Genomic DNA, 24711 nt, shown 5'->3' on the forward strand with positions numbered 1-24711 from the left:
ATAATATAGGTCTCCTGCATCAGCACTGGGTTGGACTGGATGCCCTCCAAGGTCCCTTCCAACTCTATTTCTGTTACTTAGAATGGAAAAGTAAGAGCAACATTACTCAGTCAGGTACTTTGTGCATTAAGAAATTAAAAATGGTCCCAGAAGAAGAAAGTGAGCTGAAGTTAATCAAGATAATAAGAGAAACTAAATCTCTTCAACTTTAGAACTTTAGAATAACTTCATTGTCACTTTAAATGCACACTAATTGGCCTACATTAAAATGAAATTGCATTGCATACAGTTCTCAAAGGGTCACTTACCTCCAATATACACTACATGTCTATTCGAGATGTACACTACTTGACAAAAATATAACTAAATAAAAGATTATGCATATAGCCACATATATTATTTGTCTCCGTTTCATATGGCTTTGCTTTGCTGACTCTGCAGATTTTATACGGAGGCAGAACGAGAAGGGACACCTAAATGAACACTTTGTGGAAAATATTTAATCAACATACGGAGAAACTATATCTGGTAGCAACTGTAGAATTCTTGTTTCAGATAAAATCTCTCGCGTGTTTGAAGTCTGGTATCCCAGACTAACCACCACATTTTCCACAAACCTGAGTCATTTTCAACTATGCGATGTATTTTGGAAGCCAAGGTTTTTTTTCCGTCATGGGAACCAATTCGCAACTGCGGATATAGATTCTGCACTTCTGGCAATCTTCATTGTCCCAACGAGATGCTTAAGGATGGGGTGGCACCACATGAAACATTTGTTTGCAAAAAAAAAAAAAATCACTTCGGGGTGTTTGGATCCAGAGATGTTTTCTCAGTGACATCAACAGAGCCAAGAGATTGCAATGGTCCCTTCTCCTCCCTACCAAAGCATTATGAATGCCCTTGAGAGATGCTTCAATTAAGCTACAGATAAGAGTCAAATAATGTGGTTGCTTGCATTCATTTTTTTTAATTATCTGGTAATAAATCTATATATATAAAAAAGCGAAATACCACTCATGCATCATCACAAAATTTTCAGAACCATACAGCCTACAAACTTGAAATTTGGCATGTATGTTTCTCTTGCCTTCTAGGTTCTCACTAAGAAAGGATTTTTTTGAAATGACCATCAGAGCATTAGTATTTCCTATATTATTATTAACACGCTCTGATACTAAGGAGTTCTACTCCCTCTCCCCACCTGAGAAGAAATATCTTCCAAATGCAAAACACAAGCAGAGGAGTTTCAGTTTCAGTTTTACTTTCATAGCATCAAGCAGCTTTAGTACAGAACAGTTGAGCTAAGCCACACCCAGGCTCCTTGCAGTCTCCTTCTTGCTCACACAGCAAATACTGTTTCAGTTTCTAAACAGCCCTGAACTCTCTCACACACTGACAGGACATGAATACTGAAAGATGCTGGTAGGCAGAGGCAGAATTTTTTTAATTATTTTCCTCCCCCCAAAATAAGCCCGACCACATAGTTTTGTAGCAAAGCACGGGTATCGAGCTAGTATATAAGATTCCTGTAAAGCACTGATTGTGCTGACATTTTGAGCCTCTCTATTCATCCATACATAGAATGTCCAAGGCAGGATCCAGATATGATCAGAATAAATCCAGTAAATCAGAATAAAGCTTTTCTGATCTCCATTGGGACTTTAAAATATGAACATTGAATTCTCCAGTAGAATCAAAGCATCTGGGCTTCCCATAAAATGAATGAATGATAACGATTTTAGAATTGCAAGCTGCCCAGAGTCACTTGGTTGATTTGGGTGGCCATAAAAATGTATTAGTTAATTGATTAATTACATGAGAGAAATGTTTTCAGTCAGTCTTGTGGTTTAAGCACCGTTAAGAATCTGTAATCTGCCCCTTTTCTCTGTATTCTTGCTCTTTTGGGAGTAGAAAAAAGAAGATTGGGATTTATCCCTCACACACACCCTCAATCAACTTTAATAGCATGACCAAACTTCTAATCTTACTTGATAAATAAAAGAACTTTAAATATATTTAAGGGAATACATGATTGCTGCTTCCCACAGATTTGGATTTATTCTGATGGAAAATGCTGTAAAGTCTACAGAAAAGAGAAGGCTGTCATCAGCAAACACAACCTAAGGAAAGATTTGAGGTGCACTATTACACTAAAAAATATTACAAAGCCAAATCAAAGCTCCTTTCTTGTCAAGAAATGGCCTCTGGGAAAGACATCAAAATCCCAACATCAGCAGGTGAGGACATAAATCAAGCAGAAACTGGATGAGCAAAGGGACTCTAGATTTAGGAAAAGTGAATATAGCACCAAAGCAATTTGGTAACAAAATGCTTCTATTTCTTTTTGCTCAAAAATATAGTTGTCCTAAAATAAAAGATGTGTTCTTATCCCAAGCCAAACTCCTTCTGTTATTTTCATTATGTGGGAAGCCCTCCCCCCCAAGAAAAATGAAATATTTTGGGCATTTTTTTTTAAAAAGACAGATTAAATTTCCCTAAAGGAGAAATATGCTTTAGAGCAGGGGTGGGCAAACTACGGCCCGCGGGCCACATCCGCCTGTTGGTCTGTCCAATCCGGCCCGCCCTGAAAAAAATCGCTGGGCGTGGCGTATTGCCCTGTGCCGCGTGGCCCCCAAAGCTGCAAAACAGTGCGGAGCGCTCTCGGGTAGGAAAGAAAAGAACTTTGCAAAGGCCTCGGCTGGGAGTTCGAAATCACCTTCGAGTGCGACCTCTCCGAAGGTGAGTCCCTGCCGATCCCCTTTTTTTCTGGGGCTTCCAGGCTTAAACTTTGCAAAGGCAAAGTTTGCAGGCTGGAGCATCTTCCCGCTGAGGAGCGGGAAGGGTTCCGCCGGCGGGTGGGCGGGCTGCTTAAACTTTGCTCGGGCGGCACTTTAAAAGCCTGCTCCCAGCACCCGAGCAACTTCCCAGCAACTTTCGGCTTCCTTTTTCCTCGCGGCGCTCGCGCCTGTCCCCGAGCCACGCGGCGGAGTGGAAACCCAGAGCACCACCGGGTCGCCTCCTCCAAGCAGCCCGCCCACCCGCCGGGGAACCCTTCCCGCTCCTCGGGGAAGACGCCCGCCTGCAAACTTTGCCTGTGCAAAGTTTAAGCCTGAAGCCCCGGAAACCCAAGCAACTTCCCAGCAACTTGCGGTTTCCTTTTTCCTCACGGGTGCTCCCGCCTGGCCCTGAGCCGCGGCGGAGGAAGCCCGGTGGGCGGGTGGGCGGGCTGCTTGGAGGAGGCTCGGGCTTCCCCTCCGCCAGGCACGAGCACCTGCGAGTTAAAAGGAAGCCGAAAGTTGCTGGGAAGTTGCTCGGTTTCCGGGGCTTCCAGGCTTAAACTTTGCAAAGGCAAAGTTTGCAGGCTGGAGCGTCTTCCTGTTGAGAAGCGGGAAGGGTTCTGCCCGGCGGGGGGCGGGCTGCTTAAACTTTGCTCGGGCGGCACTTTAAAAGCCTGCTCCCAGCACCCGAGCAACTTCCCAGCAACTTTCGGCTTCCCTTTAACTCGCGGGCGCTCGCGCCTGGCCCCGAGCTGCGCGGGCGGAGGGGAAGCCCGGCAGGCGGGCGGGCTGCTTGGAGGAGGCGACCTGGTGGTGCTCCGGCAGCAGCAACAGGCAGTTCCGCCCGGGCTCCGCTCAGGTGTCCGGCTGGGGCTGTCAGGAGTTGCTACGCGGCGCAGCTCGCGCGGCTCAGTCCCGCGTTGCCTTGGGAAGGAAAAGGCAAAACCAGGAGCCGCTGAGCCTGAGCCTCCGGTGCCGCTGCTCCCGTTGCAAAGCACCGCCACGGCTCTTCCTTTTTGCCTTTTCCTTCCCGAGGCAACGCGGGACTGGAGAGCGCTGGAGCCGCGCCGGCGGTAGCAACTCCTGACTCAGGGGCCTCCGAGGAGGGGAAGGAGGAGAAGAGGGGGGAAAGGGGGCAATTCCCAAAAATCTTGTGCTGACCCGGCCCGTCTGTCAAATTTTAAAAGTCAATGCGGCCCCCGAGCCAAAAGTTTGCCCACCCCTGCTTTAGAGGCATAAAGGAGCCCCCAAGTCTTCCTTAATAGCCCATAGCAGACGCCAGCATAGAAGGAGATAAAGAACTTATTGAAAGGTGAAGCCAACTATCTAGTTGGCTCTATTCATAAGCAAAGCAAATACTGCAGGCAGAAATCCAGGATATTTTGAAACTCCTTGTGGCAAAATTTGACAGCTAACAAAAGCAGAATGGTAGGATTAGAACAAGCAGCACCCCCCACCCCCAAGATTCAACACAGGACAAAAGCCATTAGCCACAATATTGCCCAACACCCTTTCAGAACACAAGCCCCTTCCTTGCACAACCTCCCCCCTCCCAAAGACCTGTATAAAAATCCTGGCACTCCTCACTCAGCTGACCCAAAACCACAAACCCTGGTGGTTCTGTTCACCAATAAATGGACCTTCCTTCCAGTCTGCCTCCAACCTGCATTTTGTTTCGAGCATCTTTCTCCCAACCTGGAACTGAACCGGATGGATTTTCCTTCCAACAATTACAATTAAAAAAAAACCTGCTGTTTGGTTTGGTCCTTCAGCTCAGGAAGGGTTTTTTTTCTGAGTAAACCGGCAAGACTCGAACACACCTCCCCTTTGATCAGGGCCACAGAGCAAGACCGACTTCGGTTCCCCCCGACTTTGCTGCCACCCTGGCTGAAATGAGCTAAACAAGTTGGGCATTTCTCTTTCTCGGGCGTGTTTCCGTGATCAAATTACCCTCTGCTAGTTGCTATGTACATTATCCACATACCAGCTATAGGATTAACAAGCCCAAAGCTATTATTATGCCTATAACCTCCTACAGAGCTTAAGGAACCCATTTCCAAAGCTAACTGCTCTGTTCTACCAGTAAAAAGTTCAGCTTTCGTGCAATCGACATGAGGATTTTGGAAAGTTGGAGGGTTTCTGGAGAGGGCAATGCAGAGGTGGTATTCAGCAGGTTCTGGCCAGTTCTGGAGAACCAGTAGAGGAAATTTTGAGTAGTTCGGAGAACCGGTAAATACCAGCTCTGACTGGCTCCGCTCTTATCTATTCTTTGCCTTCCGAGTCCCAGCTGATCAGCTAGGTCTTCTTTTGTTGCCCTACACAGGAGAACAGAGCTGGAAAGCAGGTTAGTGGGGTGGGGAGGGAATGAGATTTTGCAGTAACCTTCACCCAGGAGTTGGGAGGGAATGGGGATTTTACAGTATCCTTCCCCTGCCACGCCCACCAAGCCATGCCACGCCCACACCAAGCAACGCCCACCAGCCAAGCCACGCCCGCCAAGTCACTTCCACAGAACCGGTTGTAAAAAAAAATGTGCATCCCACCACTGGGGCAATGGGCCACAGGAAGGAAAAGATCCAAAAGGAGACATTTTGGCCCAGGAAGAAAAAGGGGTGAGACTAGGTCAAGGTTTAAGATGGGTTAAGCAGAATACAGGTCTCCAGGAGGGATGTAGACAATCAGGGCAAGGAATTGGGAGAATAATGCCAATACTTAAAAGAAATGCGCTTCAGAATGATGAAACGAGATCCAGGGAGAAATTAGTAGATTTTAAAAAGTGCCCTAATAATTCACACAAGGAAATGACAGAGTCAGCATACAGCAACAGCACTTAAGACTTACATACGGCTTCCACAGTGCTTTATACAAAATCAGCCTATTTCCCCCAACAATCTGGGTCCTCATTTTACTGACCTCAGAAGAATTGAAGATTGAGTCAACCTTGAGCCAGTCAGGATCGAACTGCTGGCAGTCAGCAGAACTAGCCCACAGTACTGCATTCTAACCATTGTGCCACCACGGCTTTTCACAGTGCAATCGTTGGAAAGCTCTGAGACTCTTGTTGTTAATCTTCTGAGCAATTTATTTATCCCTGAGCCCAAGGATGGGTTGCTGGGGGTCCACAGGGGTTCGGGAGAGCTAAGATTCTGTCCCGGGAGTCTCCACACGGCCCGTTTTGGATGCAGGTAAGTGCAGGGTACACACAGAGGCTCGGGGAGGGCGAAAAACGGGCCTGCTGGAAGTTTAGGAAGGCTGGAAATGGGCCCGTTTCCGGCTTCCAGAGAGCCTCTGGAGCCCGGGAGGCTGTTTTCGCCCTCCCGGAGGCGTGAGAAAAGCCTCAGGAGTCTGGGGGGGGACAAAAATGCCCCCCTCCCGCCGTGGTGCAGGAGGCTGACTAGGCCACGCCCACCCAGTAACCCAGCAGAGAACTCCTTGCTAAAAAAAATTTGAAGCTCACCCCTGTCCACCCCTACAGGACAATTCTGAATATGAGATTGGAGTCCTTCGTTCATGGAATATCTGAAGATCTTTGAATGGCTGAAATGTGAAATGGAAAACATGGCATCCGGGGGCCCCAAAGGAATTGACTTGATTGCCAATGAGCTAAACTGCAACAACATGCTGGGACCTATGGCTGTGGCCTTCCCTTAAGAGAAACCTCCTATGACTTCCACTAACTTTTTCCTCCACTCAGCAAAAGGAGACAACTGAAAATCAAATTACCCTTGGGGTAGTCTTTAAGCAGCCATGCCCTTCATAATATTACATTGACTCTCTCTGCAAATTGAGATGGAAATACTTTTCAGACACCTGCTATTTGCAACTTAACGTGCCACATGCCTCAGGGTGGTGCAAATGGCTTTTATGCATCTGGCTACATTGCTGTTTTCAGACCCCAAGGATTTCAACCTTCCCACTCTTCCCTCCCCCTAGAATGGTCCTATTTAAGCACGTCTGAACTCTCCCCACCTAGTAACTCAAACAAAAAACAGGCTGTTTCCTGTACACATATACATATACATATACATACATATACATATATGTATGTATTTATGTATGTATGTATGGTATTCGGCTTTGTTCGGGTATTTTCCCACGTCATTATAGTTGTGCTTTTAAAGTTGTAGTGATGTGGGAAAATACCCGAACAAAGCTGAATGCCCATGTAAGTACCCGTGAAAACTTAAGAAAACGTATGTGTGTATATTTCTGCTGTAGCCCTGCCATGGCACCCTGCCCATGTTCTCAGCTCCTTAAACCCTGCAGTTATTTCCTAGAACAAATAAAAATGTTATTTTCAAACCTGTATAGCAAGATACCTCTCTCACTTCGCTTCAAGTAAGAAATGCGAATTTGCAAATGCTTTTAACATTACCTCATGTTTCAAACGCAAGTGTCTATGGAGATGCTCAGTCATCCAGGCCATGGTTGTCCCAAAGGCAACTGGACTTGCTCTCTTTTTCCTTGAAGATGTTTTACTTCTCATCTCATCCAAGAAACTTCTTCAAAACCTGAAGGAGCTTCTTGGATGAGAAGCGAAACGTCTTTAAAGAAAGCAAAGAAAAGTCCAGTTGCCTTTTGAAGAAGCACCTTGGGGGGACTTCAAACACAAGATTAGGGCTACGAATGAAGGAAGAAAATATTAAATGAAGAGCTTAAAGTATTAAAATTCTCCATACAATCACATCCCTCCCTTTTTTTCCTATTAAAATTTTCTTCGTTCTGTTGATAACATTTCCTTATTGCCTGAACGTTTTCAGAAGGAGATAAGGCTGCCCCTTTATTCCAAGGTGAAGGGTATTTCTGTAAAATAGCCACCGTGAGCAAAGCTACAGCCTACATTTATTCGCATTAAAGATGAAATGGGCAATTTTATCCTCCTTTTCTCTGCAAAGAATTTGCCATTCAGCGCAATTCACCCAATCAGGCCGCGGGCAAGTCCTATGAAAAGGTTATCAGGAGGTGTACAAAGGCAATTGAGAGGCTGACAAAGGAAAGGGGAATTTTTTTTCAAAGTCTCTCCCATTTCTTAGATGTGGTTTTACTTCAATGAAGGGATCATCTCAGAGATTTATTGCAAAACGCACATGTTCTATAGATCTCAGAAGTCAGAGAGCAGACATCATGATATACTTCAACAGGAATCTGACACCTGATATTAACCGTACGTTTAGCTCCATTTTAGGCTGTAAATCAGCAAGACAACAGGATGTGGGCCTATTGTGCAACTTCTCTCAAGAATGTGCAGTTGTTACAACCTTCTACTGGAGCTCCGTCAACAGCTGCCTTCTTTATTTATTTATTTTTCTTCTTCTAAAGCACACAAGATGCCTCGTTTGTGAGGAAGGTGGCTTGGTTCATTTTGCTGAAATCTTCAAACAAGAAAAACCACTGTAATTAAAGCATTGGGGAGGCAAAGCGAGAGCCATGAATTTATTCAGGCTGATTCTTCGTAAGAAACAACAAATTAACAAGTGGGTTTAAATGCTTAGCCATCAATGTTTAAATGTCAGGCCGAGCTTGCAGAGAGAGGGAGGGAGAGAAAGAGAGAGAAAGAGGGAGAAAGGAGGGAGAAAGGAGGGAGACATAAAGAGAGTGGGAGAGGGAGGGAAAGAGAGGACACAGAGGGGGAGAGGGAGGGGAAGAGAGAAAGAGGGAGAGAAAGGGGAGAGACATAGAGAGAGAGGGGAAAGAGAGAGAGAGAGGGAGACAGAGGAGAGAGGGGGGAGATAGAAGGAGGGGGAGAGGGAGGGAAAGAGAGAAAAAGAGGGGAAGGGAGAGGAGAGATGGGGGAGACAGAGAGGAGGAGAGGGAGAGAGAGAGAGACATAGAGAAGATAGCAAGAACATAGATAAGGTAAGATAAGGTAAGCAAGATAAACATAGATAAGATAAGCAAGAAGACAGACTAATTCTTGAGTCCTATCACAAGGGACCTTCTGCTGCATATAGAGTCTGAACAGAAGAGTTTGTTTCCATAAAGGTTTTGCTGCCTTCTACCCTACTTGCAACAAGCAAGCCAATACGGTTGACATTCTAATTAGCAATCACACATTTGTACTATTGCTTGGTACAAGGAGTTGCCCCAAAGAAACCAATATATTAAATCCCAAACTTCTGGCATTCTTGTTCCAAACAGCAAAGCCACAACACAGATAGCCGATGATGAATCCAGTTTAGGGCAGAAGGACCATTTCTTCCCCTATTAGAGAAGGAAAACTGGATGAGCAGGAGTGTCCTAGAGACAAAGAGGCCAGATCTAGGCCAGGTAAACTGGCCAGAAACCCTGCAACAGAAACTTCCCTTTATTTCACAGCAAAACCTCTGAGTCATTTTGCAGACTAGCCAGAGAGAAATGGCTGCAGGGCTAGAAACTGAGGGAGGAAGCCGTGAGAGTCTTGATGTTAAGTTAGGGAATCGGGGAGCATCTTCCAATCTCAATGGGCCAGCCTTGCAAGGTAGGCCAGATACGAAACATGCATAGATGAGCTCACTCTGCTTTATTGTAAGGTTTCATAAATTTATTACAATCTTAGGACCACAATATCATATAACAGTGACGGCAAACCTTTTTGTTGTGGTTGGCCGGCACCCACAATGCAATGTGCCCCACCCCACCCCTGCACATGCGCATGCAACAACCTGCCCCAGCCAAACTTACCTGCACTGCGCATGTGCGTGCCTCCAGGCTAATTTTTGGTCCATTTGAGGCCGTTTTCGCTCTCCCGAGGCTCGAGGTAAACCTCTGCAGCCTCGGGAGGCTGAAAAACGGGCCTTCCAGAAATACCGGAAGTGCCCATTTTCAGTCTCCAGAGGGCTTCTGGAGCCTGGGGGGAGGCCATTTTTGCCTTCCCGGAGGCTTGAGGGAAGCCTCTGCAGCCTCGGGAGGCTGAAAACAGTCCTGTTTTGGCACTTCTAGTATATTCCAGAAGGCCCGTTTTTCGGCCACCCGAGGCTGCAGAGGCTTCCCTCGAGCCTCGGGAGGGCGAAAACGGCCTCAAACGGGCCAAAAATCAGCGGGGAGGTGCGTGCATGCGCAGTGCTGGTAAGTTTGGCGGGGGCTCGCGTGCCTGCACAAATGGTTCTGTGTGCCACCTGTGGCATGCATGCCATAGGTTCGTCATCACAGTTATGTAAGTTTATATTAACAGAATTTTGAGAGTGTCTCCCTTCATCCCTTCTACAGCCCAAGAAACTTGGGAAGGCCTCTTCTAAGCTTGGCCCTGTCCGCATTCCTGCTGGCAGCTAAGCTGTTTAATCTGATTGCTCTTTTGACTGTGTCTCTTTGCCCTGTCCCCCAAGGTCATTCTCACATACCATTAGGCAACATGATCCCCCAAGAGATGGGGGAAATCATGAAGAGAGTTATCATCAGATCAATGAATGAAGGAACTTCAGACTTGAGAGATGCTGGGATCTTTCAAGGTAGCTCCAACACACGGAAAACCCTCCTCCATCGGATGATGGAAATTGGGAGAAAATTACAGAAATCCTTGGGAAATTCCTCCAAGGACCTGTTGCCAGGAACTGACAAGGAGACACTCCTACATCTGCATTTTGTCTGTGGGTCTCAAACACTCTGATCCAACAGGATCTGTGACAATTTTTAATTTAACGATGAAGATTATAGCAATAAAGCCATTAAAAAAATATCCAGTTGTATGTCATTCATATCTACGAATCTCAAAAAGGATCCAGGCAGAGAAAAAGAAAGTTTTGCAAAAGCTTACAACATAACTATCTCCACCATCTGGAATGAGCCTTCTTTAATTAAGGCTTGTGAGCAAATTTCCAAGCTTCGTTCCAATCCCTACCTCCACAAACCACTTCTTTACAGAAATATTTCTGTTCCATCTCTTCAGTTGCAGCTCACAACTTTTTTTAAAATCAGTGCAACTTTTGTGCTTTCAAGACAACCCCCCCAATCAAATAAAAACAAGACAATCCTAAGAACATTTACAAAAAAAAAACAATACAAAAGATCCAACAAAAAGCATATTGCGGCAAAAGTACAAGGTCACAACTTTAATTATTTGGATTGCGGGTACAGAAAATGCTTTCCTATGAAGCAAGAGAAGCCACAGATTGAGTAGAGAGGGTCAAGCATTCCAGAAGAATTCTAGAATTTAGCTGTTTGGATTGGGGAAGTTCAGCTGGCCCAAAAAACTTCAGTCATATTCCAAGGAACCAGGCTTAATAGCAGTAACTGTTAGAGGGATCTTGGAGTCTTAGTGGACAACCAGTTAAATATGAGCCAGAAGTGTGTGGCAGAAGCCAGAAAAGCCAATGCAATCCTTAGTTGCATTAACAGAGGGATAGAATCAAGATCAAGTGAGATACTAATACCACTCTATAAAGCCTTATTAAGACCACACTTAGAGTACTGCATCGAGTTTTGGTCACCATACTACAAAAAAGATGTTGAGACTCTAGGAAAAGTGCAACCAGGATGATGAGGGGACTGGAGACTAAAACTTATAAAGAAGATTTGCAGGGACTGGGCATGGCTAGTCTAGTGAAGAGAAGGACCAGGGGAGACAGGATAGCAGTCTTCCAATATTTGAGGGGCTGCCACAGAGAGGAAAAGGTTCAAGCTATTCTCCAAAGCACCTGTAGGTCAGACAAGGAATAATGGATGGAAACTGATCAAGGAGAGATTCAACCTGGAAATAAGGAGATATTTTCTGACAGCGAGGACAATTAACCAATGAAACAGCTTGCCTTCGGAAGTTGTGGGAACTTCATCACTGGAGGCTTTCAAGAAGAGACTGGACTGCCATTGGTCAGAAATAGTGTAGAGTCTGCTGTTTGGGCGGGGGGGTTGGACTAGATAACCTCTAAAGTCCCTTCCAACTTTGTTAATCTAACCTAACCACATTCTTTAGGGCTCTAAGAGCAGCGACCCACACTTGGAATGGGGCATGGGATCCATTTTGTTCCTAGTGGAACCCTTCCAGGATTCTCTGTAGTAACTTGGCCTGCAAACACCCACCAAAATTTCTCACAGTTCTCTTCTGGAAGGGTTGTGGTTCTAAAGTTCCCCCTCAGGGGAAACCCCAAGCGGAACGTGTGTGTTGCATTAATCTGACCTGCTGATTGCTAAATTGTGCATCAATAAAGCCAGATCTGACCATCTACAAAGATAGAAGGAGTTGGCGCATCAGGTTTAAGCTGGGCAAGGCACTCCTCCCTTCGGTTGCCACCTAAGCTTCCGGCTACAAAACATGAATCCTATCATCAGAGGTGTTGAAATCCTCCAGAAATGATGGCACGTCTGTGTTTTGCCCGCATTCACCGTAAGCCTCTCTCTAACCAGTTCTGCCAGCAGGAACATCAGCTGAGAACCACCATGGAGTAACTGCAGCCATTTCCGGTCTGAAAGCTAACCACGAATCAGAGAAAGGGTCATTGCGATTAGAGCACGTTCCTCCAAATGCTAATGCATCTGCCAGTAGGCCGCATGGAGGTAGTAGTCCTCGACACACGACTGCCCTTGGGCCCAACATTTCTGGTGTTAAGCGAGATATTTGTTCATTGTTCCTTTTGCCCCGTTTTGCAGCCTTTCTTATCCCGGTTGTCAAGTACAGTTGGTAAGTTAGTAACCCGGGTTTGTTGAGGGTAATCTGGCTTCACCACTGACTTGGTTGCCAGAAGGTCACAGCAATGTGGATCGCATAGCCTTGAGACACAGCGACGAGAACCAGCTGCTTAGTGTTTGAATTTTAATGATGCAAAAAGTCTTAATTGTGGAACACGGTCGTGCGTCACATTTTTCAGTGCCGTTGTAACTTTGAACGGTCACTAAACGAACTCTGGTAAGCCAAGCACTACCTGTACTAAATCAACCTTAACAGAAGGAATTTCTCCAATTCACTCAGAACCGACTGTTCCAAGATGAGGTCTACTCTCTATGTAGGTATTCTGAGCCTATGAGGACAAACCATCTAAGTCAGGGGTCCCCAACCACCGATCCGCGGACCGGTATCGGTCCGTGGAACAAGTCCTACCGGGCCGCTGGTTTGCTGGGCGCCGCCATCTTGTTTTGGTGAAAAAGTGCTTCCGGTGAGCTTTTCCGGGTAGAAAGCTCACCGGAAGCAACTTTTCATCAAAACAAGATGGCGGCACTAGCGCCCGTGAGCTTTTTCGGGTAGAAAGCCATTTCTACCCGGAAAAGCTCACCGAAGCGCTAGCGCCGCCATCTTGTTTTGATGAAAAAGTGCTTCCGGTGACCTCACCGGAAGCACTTTTTCATCAAAACAAGATGGCGGCGCCCAGCTGATGTCGGTACCGGGCCGCGCCATAAAAAAGGTTGGGGATACCGGGCCGCGGCGTAAAAAAGGTTGGGGACCCCTGATCTAGGTGATCTTTCAACCGTATTTTTAGGAATCTGGTTCTTTTTCCTGGACCAGCCTTGCTCACTTTCATGTTCAGACTATCTTTAATATCCTCAGAACAGGAACACTTGTGTCTTTTCTGGCATCACTGGATTATCTGGGGGGGCCAGGGGAAGCACCATATGTTTGTAATTATTTTCTCTTTGTGAGTGCAAAACCATCTTTCCTTTAATAACTTATAGGAAACCAGATTCACAGTTCCTATCTTTAGATTTTAGGCCCCTTATTCTCCCAAGACCTGCTTTGGAAGTTATACATATACAGGGGTATCCAATTTAACTGTACCTACTTTAAACATCTGTATATTTTGAATATATTGGGAATAGGATGAATGTTTTTTGTTTTTTTTTGGACTGAAATCCCGGTTGATTTTGTAACCAGCCTGACCTCTGCTGTTCTTAAACGGAATTTGTTTTTGCAAACATGGCTTATTAGCTAAGCAAACCACTTTTTCTAAGATCGGTGTCTTTTGAAGCTCACATGTGCCAAGGTACCAGTTTCACATGGTTCAGCCACCCTTTTCTATGTATTGAAAGTTGAATGAAAAATATGGAACCCTGTTCGCCAGGAGGAAGAGTGCAGCCTTTAAATTAAAAGATAAGATACCAAGGAAATTTCTGCAACTCTTCCTTCGTTCTTCTTCAATGTCTTGAGAAGCCCATGAAGGACATACTAGCAATAGCACTTAGACTTATATACCGCTTCACAGTGTTTTTACAGCCCTCTCTAAGCAGTTTAGAGAGTCAGGCTATTGTTCCCAACAATCTGGGTCCTCATTTTACCCACCTCAGAAGGATGGGAACACGAGTCAACCTTGAGCCGGTCAGGATCAAACTCTTGGCAGTCGGCAGAGTTGGCCTAAAATGCTGCATTCTAATCACTGCACCATCATGGCTCACTGCCTTAGGAAGAAGGTTCAGCCATCAGTCATCTATTTCCAACCAAATTCTCCATTCAATTTTCACAATATTTTTGTACAGAAATTTGTGTTGCTGACTCTTTGCACCAAGGGGTCTTCAAACTGGGCAAGTTTAAGACTTGTGGGACTTCAACTCCCAGAATTCCTGAGCTAACATGATTGGAGGAGGAATTCTGGGAGTTGAAGTCCACAAGCCTTAAAGCTGTCAAGTGTGAAGAGCCCTGCTTTGCATGCTAGAAATAATACAACCAGCACTCCAAACAGCCAGAAGATAACTAGGATTTTCCTCCTTTCATTTGCTAAAAAGTGTTTATAAGGAATAAATAACCCATATTTAATGGGGGGATAGGTTGTGTTGCTGGAAGTGCTGGAAGTTAAACATAGTTTTTTGTGGGGGGAGAGACATTTTAATCCACACCCTGACTTGATCTTTTCTCAGAGGGGCTGGAAGAATGGTCAGCGCTAAAAATAAAATTAAGGAACATAAGCTTCAAGGTTGAAAGGCGGAGAAAATTCTTCCCAGTCATTGGTGATTGCTCTATATGTTCCAAATGGCCACATTACTCACAGACGCAGTGAAACAACTGCTCAGCTCTGACAATTTGAGCTGATAGGAATTTTAAATTGAGGAGGAGACACTTCATCTCCAGAGCGAAAGAGGCCATTTTCCCTGCAAACAGACCATCCCACGGAAAGATACTGAACGTTTTTCAAAGATGCTGGATCAGAAGTTAACGCGAACTAAGACTAATTCTAATGCAAGTAGAATTTGGGAGGCATGTTATTATTCCTGAAAAACCAGCCACCAAGTCTTACAGTGCTTCTCATGAGGATGGGAGGGTTTGGCCAAGGTGGCTTCTGGAGGTGGGGGCTCCTCCTTCAGGGTTTCTTCTCAGAGGAGATAAGGAGATGACTAGGTGGGGAAAGAAGGAAGGCTCTAGGAGACAATCTAGGCTCTGGGAAACAGGAGTCCCCAAACTTTTCTATACCCCACACCCCTAGAACGCTTCTGATATATTCTCACACCCCTTACAAAAGTAAATAATTATATGCATATATACGTGTGTGTGTGTGTGGTATTCAGCTTTGTTCGGGTATTTTCCCACGTCATTGTAGTTGTGCTTTTAAAGTTGTAGCAACGTTTTGGCAGAATCTCATCTGCCATCATCAGGCTTCTGTATTGTGTTCGTCTGTGAGTCAGGCTTTCACTTTCAAAGCTGAATACCATACATATAAATACCCACAAAAACTTAAGAAAACACATGTATGTATGTATGTATGTATGTATGTATGTATGTATGCATGTATGTATGTATGTATGAATGGTATTCGGCTTTGTTCGGGTATTTTCCCACGTCATTTAAGTTGTGCTTTTAAAGTTGTAGCAACGTTTCGGCAGAATCTCATCTGCCATCATCAGGCTTCTGTATTGTGTTCGTCTACATTGTGTATTGTGTTCGTCTACATACAGAAGCCTGATGATGGCAGATGAGATTCTGCCAAAACATTGCTACAACTTTAAAAGCACAACTATAATCACGTGGGAAAATACCCGAACAAAGCCGAATACCATACATGTAAGTACCCGCGAAAACTTTTACATACATACATACATACATACATACATACGCGAAATGGCACTCATGCATCATCACAAAATCTCCAGAACTGTAAAGCTTACAAGCTTGACATTTGGCACCTATGTTCCTCTTGGCTTCTAGGGGCTCGCTAAGAAAGGATTTTTTGAAATGACCATCAGAGCATTAGTATTTTGTATAATATTATGAACATACTCTGATGCTAAGGGAGTTCTACTCCCCCTCCCCACTTGAAAAGAAATCTGTTCCAAATGCAAAACACAAGCAGAGGAGAGGAGTTTCAGTTTCTGTTTCACAGCAACAACCAGCTTTAGTACAGAACAGTTAAGCCACGCCCAGGCTCCTTGCTGTCTCCTTCTGGCTCACACAGCAAATACTGTATAGTTTCTCAACTCTCACACACTGACAGGACAGTAGCCAGATGAATACCGATGGATGCTGGTAGGCAGAGACATAATTTTTTTCCCCTTATTTTCCTCCCCAAAAACTAAGCCCGACCACATAGTTTTGTAGCAAAGCACAGGTATCAAGCTAGTACACTATAATTTTGAAACTTCTAAAACCAAGTTTTCGCACCCCCTGGAATATCACCTCACACACCCCCGGTTGGCAACCCTTGCTAGATTCTAGAATCTAGCAGATCCCTTGGTCACCCTGCAAGGATCCAGGCCTTATCTCATGGAAGTTGATAGTCCATATTGTGCATAGAGATCCTTTCCTTTGGAAGAGCTCCAAAAGGAAAGGGGCTAGTTGAGCAACATTTGGTGGTGGGTGTCATTTACTCAAAAGTTCTCCTCTCTTCTGGGATCTCTCCAAACACAGAGAGGAGAGATTTACCACCCTGTTGTGCCCAGGGAGGAAGAATTCCAGATGGACAGCTATCCGAGATCCTGTTTTTCTCATTATATAAGCCTGCTTAGCCACACTTCTTGCCAAGATCTGATTTTTCCCTATCAGGGCAGGGCAAAGGGTGGAAGAACGTAGCGCACGATAGGATCAACTTCTCCGAAATTGAAACTGGGGAATAAGAGGAATGAGGTGGGTGAAGAGCTGGAGATGGTACAAATCAAGGCACTTTGGACCTGCTAAAAAAAAACCAGGTTCAGAGCCCAACCACCATGCATTCTGGGAAGTATTCCCACCCACTGTCCTATGGGGAAAAGAAGGGAAAGGCCTTTCCCACAGCCCCAGTAAAGATGAGAAGCACAAAAATAGAACGTCTATATCGATTCTTAGTCATTCAGGTCATTTTTTTTTGTCCCAAAGGTGTTTTTTTCAAGCGGCAACTGGACTTTCTTTGTTTTTTCCTTGAAGCCATTTGGCTTCTCGTTCAAGAATCGTCTTCAGTTCTTCAAGAAGCTTCTTGGGTGAGAAGCGAAACCGTCTTCAAGGAAAAACAAGGCAAGTCCATCTGCCTCTTTGAAAAGAAAAAGAAAAACACCTATGGGACAAAAACAGAACGTTTCGGGGTTCTATGACCCCGAAGATAAATTTCAAAGCAGTCTCATGATTTTTTAGCATCAATATCAATTGTTATGAGACAATAAAGTGTAAAGGTTTATCAGTGATTTATGAGTCCAGAGGTGACATGGATTCCAAAGTTCAATTATTTTATTGCTTCTCGGGGTCATCAGTGAGGCAGGAAGAACAGCTTTTGAACAGAGAGAGCTGGTATTATCTAATAAAACTCATAGTGTACAAATGGCAAACTCCAGTCGGCTCTGCCTCTCACCGTGTTCTCTGCCAGGTGGGAGATTTTAGTGGGCCAGGAAGGACTTCTTCTCTTCCCTAGTTGGACCCTGACCTGAATCCAGTCAAGGAGCTGGGAGGTCGAGCTATGATGCACCTGTGCTGAGAGAGGACCGTATTCCAGTATTTGAGGACTTGCCACAAAGAAGAAGGGGTCAACTTATTTTGCAAAGCACCAAAAGGCAAGACAAGAAACAATGGGTGGAAACTAATCAAGGAGAGAAGCAAAGCTGGAAATAAGGAGAAATTTCTTAACAGAACCAATCCGTCAGTGGAACGGCTTGGCTTCAGAAGTTGTGGGTGCTCCATCAGTGGAGGCTTTTAAGAAGAGACTGGACAGCCACTTGTCTGAAATGGTATAGGGTCTCCTGCTTGAGTATCGGAAGTTGGAGTAGAAGACCTCCACGGACCCTTCCAGGCTCCAGCTCTACTCTGGTTCTAATGCTGATTCCTAACAGTGAGAATAATTAACTAGTGAAACAACTTGCCTTCAGAAATTGTGGTTGCTAGCATAGCATAGCATAGCATAGCATGTAATAGCAATAGTAATAGCAATAGTAATAGTACAGTATAGTAATAGTACAGTATAGTATAGTAATAGTACAGTAACAGTACAGTAACAGTAATAGTAATAAATAGTATAACAATAGTATAGTAATAGTATAGTATAGTAATAGTATAGTATAGTATTAGTATAGTATAGTACCGTACAGTAATAGTAATAAATAGTATAATATAGTATAGTAATAGTATAATAATAGTATAGTATAGTAATAGTATAGTAATAGTAATAATAGTATAATAATAGTATACTATACTATACTATAATAATAGTATAGTATAGTATAGTACAGTACAGTACAGTACTAGTAATAAATAGTAATAGTAATAGTTATAGTATAGTACCGTACCGTACTGTACTGTACCGTATAGTATTATGTACTACAGGGTCTCCAGCAAGGGTTGGACTAGAACAAGGGTCACCAACCTTTTGGACCTCAGAGACCACCAAACTCATAATTTTAAATCCCGCGGACCAGAGACCCTGGGAAAATCCCCCCAAAAGTCTGCAGGAAAATTCCCCACCCCATTTTCCTACTGATCATTCTTTATTTGGGATCACAGGATACAGTCCCCAGCTCTGTTCTCGGGAGGGGAGGGGGGGAGAGAGACTTTTCGCTTCATGCAAGGAAAGCAGCAGAAGTCTTTCTTTCTTTCCCCAAATTCCGCCAGAAATGAGTCTTTGTGAGACTGGTCACGCCAGCGCATCCTCTTGGAGCAAGATGCCTTGCAGGGTCCCAAAGACTTATTTCTGGCAGAGTTTGGGGGAGAGAAAGGAAGACTTTTGCTGTTTTCCTTGCATGCAGCCAAAAGCAGAAGAAAGAAGCAGAAAGAAGGAGCCCAGTGGCCAGGTGAGGTGTGTGGATGCATGGGGCAAGTTCCTTCCCCTCCGCCCTTTCCCCCCTCCCATCACTACCTTGTGTTGTTCACAATGCAAGCGACACAAGCCTTGTGTTCCCATGGGCCATGTGAGTAGCGCAGCTTTGTGTTCCCACACAGCCTGGATTAATTGCTTTGGGGATGACATTTCTCTGCAGACCATCAAAAGGTTCTCTTGGACCACCAGTGGTCCCCGGCCGACTGGTTGGCGACCACTGGACTAGAAGACCTCCAAAGTCCTTTCCAGCTGTATTCTGAGTGCTTGACTTTCCACTTTGATTATTCATTTCGTTCCTATCCAGGGGTGGAATTCTACCAGTTTGCACCTATTCACTAGAACCAGTTGTTAACATTCTAAGCAGTTTGGAGAACTGGTTGTTAGAAGAAATTACTGGCCTAATCCTGTAAGGAAGGCAGGAAGGAAACATTCTGGTGTTGCTTACAGAAACTTCCTCTCTGTTAACCCTTAGTACTTTCTTGGCAGGACTAGACTTCCTGTCTCTGGAACATCTCTGGAGTTTTTTTCTCTTCCTTTGCTGGTACTTTGCTTGTGTGGAGTGACCATTCAAAGATACAATGGCAGTGAAAAAAAGTGACTTATGACCATTTTTCACACTTACGACTGTTGCAGCATCCCCATAGTCATGAGAGGCCAGGCGAGGAGATGCGTGCCTCGATGTGAGTGATACTGAGTTGGCCACGTCCCCCTGGTCACATGACCACCAAGCCCATGTCTACCCAGTCACATGACTACCAAGCCACGCCCACCACCTAAGCCATGCCCACAGAACCGGTTGTTAAAAAATTCGAATCCCATCCCTGTTCCTATTGTATCTTTTCTCAACGTCAAGCAAAGCGGTCTCCTCTGATCCTAACCCTTCACCAAGAGTCTTATGAGGTTAGGCTGAGTGACAGAACGCCTGGCCAATCAACTCTGTGGCCAACAACCCACATTACGTATCTGATATTAGCACAATTGAGAAAGTCCAGAAATATTTCACAAGAAGAGTTCTCCACTCCTCTACTCGTTGTAGAATACCTTATGCCACCAGACTTGAAATTCTAGAACTAGAAAACCTTGAATTATGCCGTCTTCGGTCTGATTTAAGCATGGTATATAAAATCATACATTGCAATGTCCTACCTGTCAATGAATACTTCAGCTTCAACCATAACAACACAAGAGCACTCAATAGATACAAACTCAAAGTTAACCGCACCAAACTTGATTGCAGGAAATACGACTTCAGCAATAGAGTGGTCAATGTCTGGAATACTCTACCCGACTCTGTAGTTTCTTCCCCAAACCCCAAAAAGCTTTAACCTTAGACTGTCTACTATTGACCTCACCCCTTTCCTAAGAGGTCTGTAGGGGGCATGCATAAGCGCACCAACGTGCCTACCGTCCCTGTCCTATTGTTTCTCTTATTCTTCTTTTATTTTTCTTATATGTACCCATTTCATGTATTCACAACTATGTATACACTTATACTTATTATCTTGTAAACAATTGGCAAATCAAATAAATAAATAAATAAAATAAATAAATAAAAACAATGGATCTGAGGTGGACCTCCCCGGCCACATTCCTCTCTTCAAGGACAGAAACGATGCCTTAGGTTCAGAGGATCACCGGGCCACGGAGCTAATCTCGCAGTTGTATAAAAGGGTGTGAGCAGAACAAAGAAACGCTGATAGACGTAAAAAAAATGGCATATGACAAATCACAAGTTTATTTTTTAAGATGTTGGAATGCTATTAATCTGGGCATGTTCATTCAGCCATTTGTAAACAAATGATTAGTTCAGATTTTCTGGAACCATATAGGAGAAAGGCTGTGCTGTGTGTGCGGAAATGAATCGCAGATTGAAACTTCGCTCACAAAAGTGGATCTGGATCTGGCGCAGGTAGTCCCTGACTTACGAAAAGTTCATTGAGTGACCATCCAAAGTTACAACAGTCCTGAAACAAGTGACTTACAACCGTTTTTCATACTTACGACCGTTGCAGCATCCCCGGGGTCACATGACCAAAATTCAGAGGCTCGGCAACGAACTCGTATTTATGGCGGTTTGCCGTGTCCCGGGGGGGTCATGGGATCCGCTTTTACGACCTTCCGAGGAGCAAAATCAACGGCAAATCCAGATTCCCTTAACCCCCCCCACCTTACTAACTTAACCAAATGCAATGATTCCCTCAGCCACTCTGGCAAGAAAAATCGTAAAATGGGCAAACTCGCTTAACAAATGTTTCACTTAGCAACATAAATTCAGGGCTCAGTGGTGGTTGTAACTCGAGGACTAGCTATACAGGATGGATCTGACGCATCAGCAGGCCTTCCTTGGCTACAAGCCAGTCTATTATCCCCACTGACAACAGCTTTCTACACAATACTTGACAAGCAAACACTGGCTTGGATTGCGAGCGAATGCTCTTTGCCTCCCTACACAAGAGAATTGCAAGTGTGAAGAAATCCATTTCTTTAAAATGCATTAATTTACCCCTTCTCTGAAAGCAGTTAGGTTGTGCAAGGTTGTGGGAGCTGCGGGAACTTGCCACTGGCCTTCAAGAATTAACCCCGTAATTGCTATTTTTCTCCTTCCTTTCTGATCCTGGTGTGCTGTAATGCTGCTGAAATCCTTACTCCGGGTGGTAAATTCACTGAGTCTATACTGTGTTGAACAGTTCTTTCAGGTCAATGCCTTGACTTAGATCCAAGTTTTAATAACAACTTGTAAGTGATACTTTTTTTTTTTGGTACCTGGATAGTCTTCCTTGGCAGCCAAAACTGAAATGCAAAAACCCTCCGTTGCTAAAAGATTGGAAAATTGCAATATAAGGAAAGATAGCTTTACTTGGATGCTCTAGCCGAGGAAGTTGGATATGAAACTGCCCTTTGCAGCAAGACCTGCTGTGAAGTGAAGCTGGACAATCATTTCTCTGAAATGACATAAGGTTGAGCAGGGGGTTGGACTAGACCAGGGGTCAGCAACCCGCTGCTCTGGAGCCACATGTGGCTCTTTCATCCCTCTGCTGTGGCTAAAACACTATCAGGTGTGAAAGATTAGGACTACCACACCTGGAGTTCCAATTAAACTGATTATATTACTAACCATGCCTATAAGTCTGTAGAGATTCTCAGTCATCCAGGTCATGGATGTCCCAAAGGTGCTTTTTTCAAGAGGCAACTGGACTTTTGTTTTTTCCTTGAAGATGTTTCGCTTCTCATCCAAGAAGCTTCTTCAGCTCTGTCAGGATAGCGGGGAATGGAAGGATGAAATATCCTGCAGAAAGCACAACTCCACAACACAGTCCTTTCAGCTGTTCCAAGAAGGCTCCACACCTTCTTGGAACTGCATTACTCAGGTGACCCTAAGGAGACAGACAAACCTCCAAGGGGTCTCAACGACTCACTAAAAGAATGCAAATGACCAGCTGTCTGCAAGGAACATAAATCCTTCTGTTCTCCACTTATTCTGTCAGAGCTGAAGGAGCTTTTTGGATGAGAAGCAAAACGTCTTCAAAACAAAATCAAGGAAGTACAGTTGCCTCCTGAAAAAAAACATTTTTGGGATAACCATGCCTGTGCACATGAATTTACCCAACGGATGGTTAGCACCATCTTGGTGACAGATACGGGTCACTGGAATGCAAGAAGAGTCAGACTTAGTTCCCTTGGAATCTACATAAAGATTCTAAGCCGATTCCTCTCTTCACCCCGTCCCCAGATTCTGCCACTCCTTCTACAAGCACAATCAACAGCTCCTTAAAACTCCAGGGGTGCTACTCCATGCTCTGGGGAAATCCAGGGATCCGCTGAGGAGTTATTTGTGCTTCTCGGCTAGCAGCTCTGCTGCCTGGGGTGTTTTGAGGAAGTTTCTTCTCCGACAGCAGAATCTGTTTCTGAGGTCTTGTGAGGACCTTTCCCTGCCTGGCTGCTCCCAATTGTCCAAGGAGAGAATTCCCATTCCCCTTGGTAACCCTCCCTGCTGTTTCACTCTTGGGCATTGAGGGAAGGTTGACATGGCTTCTTCAATAGCTCCTAAACCGAAACTTCAAAGGGCTTATTTCGGAGGCTGTAGAACACCAATAGGACCGCCAGTAGGAGTTGGAATGATTGATGTGTACTACAGATATATGTGTTCCTCACCGATAAAATAAATACAACACTAACAATAAAAAGGCTATTGAAGGATGGACACCATGATACAAAGGACTTGTTGACACTCTAGAAAGAAAGCAGAGAACAACAACAAAGATGGATAGCGGACTAGAGGCTAAACCAGGGGTGTCAAACTCAATTTCATTGAGGGCCACATCAGAGCTGTGGTTGACCTCGGTGTGGCTGACTGGACAGGTGTCGCCAAGTGGGTGGGCATAGCCAGCTTGATGCCTCTTACTGGGTGTGGCCGACTGGGTGGACGTGGCCAGCTTAACGCCACCCGAAACTGCTGGCATGTTTCATCTTCGCACTGGGTAGACCAGGCCGAAGCCATGCCAGCCCAATGTTTCTTCTTCGCATTGGGTAGGCTGAACTGAAGCGACGCAGGCTGGCCCCTTACATTTTCCAGGATGGCCCCGCGGGCCAGATCACATCACAGGCTGCATTCGGCCCGCCGGCCTTGTGTTTGACACCCCTTGGCTAAACCCAGTGGTGGGATTCAAAATTTTTACTACCGGTTCGGTGGGCGTGGCTTGGTGGCATGGCAGGGGAAGGATACTGCAAAATCCCCATTCCCTCCCCACCACTAACCTGCTTTCCAGATCTGTTCTCCTGTGCAGGGCAACAAAAGAAGACCCAGCCAATCAGCTGGGACTCGGGAGGCAGAGAATAGATAGGGGCGGGGCCAGTCAGAGGTGGTATTTACTGGTTCGCCAAACTACTCAAAATTTCCGCTACTGGTCTCCAGAACTGGTCAGAATCTGCTGAATATCACCCTAAACCATATGATGAATGGTTGCAGGAACTGGGAATGTCTAGGCTAATGAAGAGAAGGACTAGAGGTGACATGATAGCAGTCTTCCAATATTTGGGGCTGTTATTGTGAGATTGGGATCAATTCGCCAAAGCACCTAAGGGCTGGACAAGAAGTAACAGACCAAAATTTATCAAGGAAAGATCCAATCTAGAAGTAAGGATAAATTTTCTGACAGTGAGAACAATTAATCGGTTGCATGGTTTTGCCTCCAGAAATTCTGGGTTGCTCCCTCAACCAAAGGCTTTTAAGAAGAGACTGGACATTCATTTGCCCTGAATCGTATAGGGCAGGGATCAGCAACCCGTGGCTCTGGAGCCGCATGTGGCTCTTTCATCCCTCTGCTGCCACTAATCAGCGCCACAATTTTGAGAGGAACTTCCGGTTGGGTGGGGGGGAGCACGATGCACCAGGAGGAGATTCTATGGCAAGGGGTGGGTTTCCCGGTTGGCTCCACAATTGATAGGGTTTTTGGTTAGGACAGGTAGAAGAAAAAGGACCCCGCGCTAGGAGGAGACTCTATGGTGGGGGAACTGGACTTCCGCGCTAGGAGGAGACTCTATGGTGGGGGAACCAGACTTCCGCGCTAGGAGGAGACTTTATGGTGGGGGGAATGGACTTTCGCGCTAGGAAGAGACTCTATGGTGGGGGGAATGGACTTTCGCGCTAGGAGGAGACTCTATGGTGGGGGAACCGGACTTCCGTGCTAGGAGGAGACTCTATGGTGTGGGGAATGGACTTCCAGTTGGCTCCAGAATTGAATGGGGGTGGGCCTTCTGGATAGGATCTTTGTGGCTCTTTGAGTGTTTAAGGTTGCTGACCCCTGTATAGGGTCTCCTGCTTAAATAGGGATTTACAC

The 24711-nt window shown here is 45.2% G+C and overlaps 1 protein-coding gene across 9 annotated transcripts in view; it reads right to left on the bottom strand.

Moving 5' to 3' along the window:
* LMO7 (LIM domain 7) overlaps window positions 1-24711 on the bottom strand; it is a 179525-nt gene that overhangs the window by 128081 nt on the left and 26733 nt on the right. The gene's annotated exons all lie outside the window — the stretch shown is intronic.

This window comes from Notechis scutatus, chromosome 5 (assembly GCF_049901735.1).
Source record: "Notechis scutatus isolate UNSWTSFEM ecotype Mainland chromosome 5, rNotScu1.2, whole genome shotgun sequence".
NCBI classification, from domain to species: domain Eukaryota; kingdom Metazoa; phylum Chordata; class Lepidosauria; order Squamata; family Elapidae; genus Notechis; species Notechis scutatus.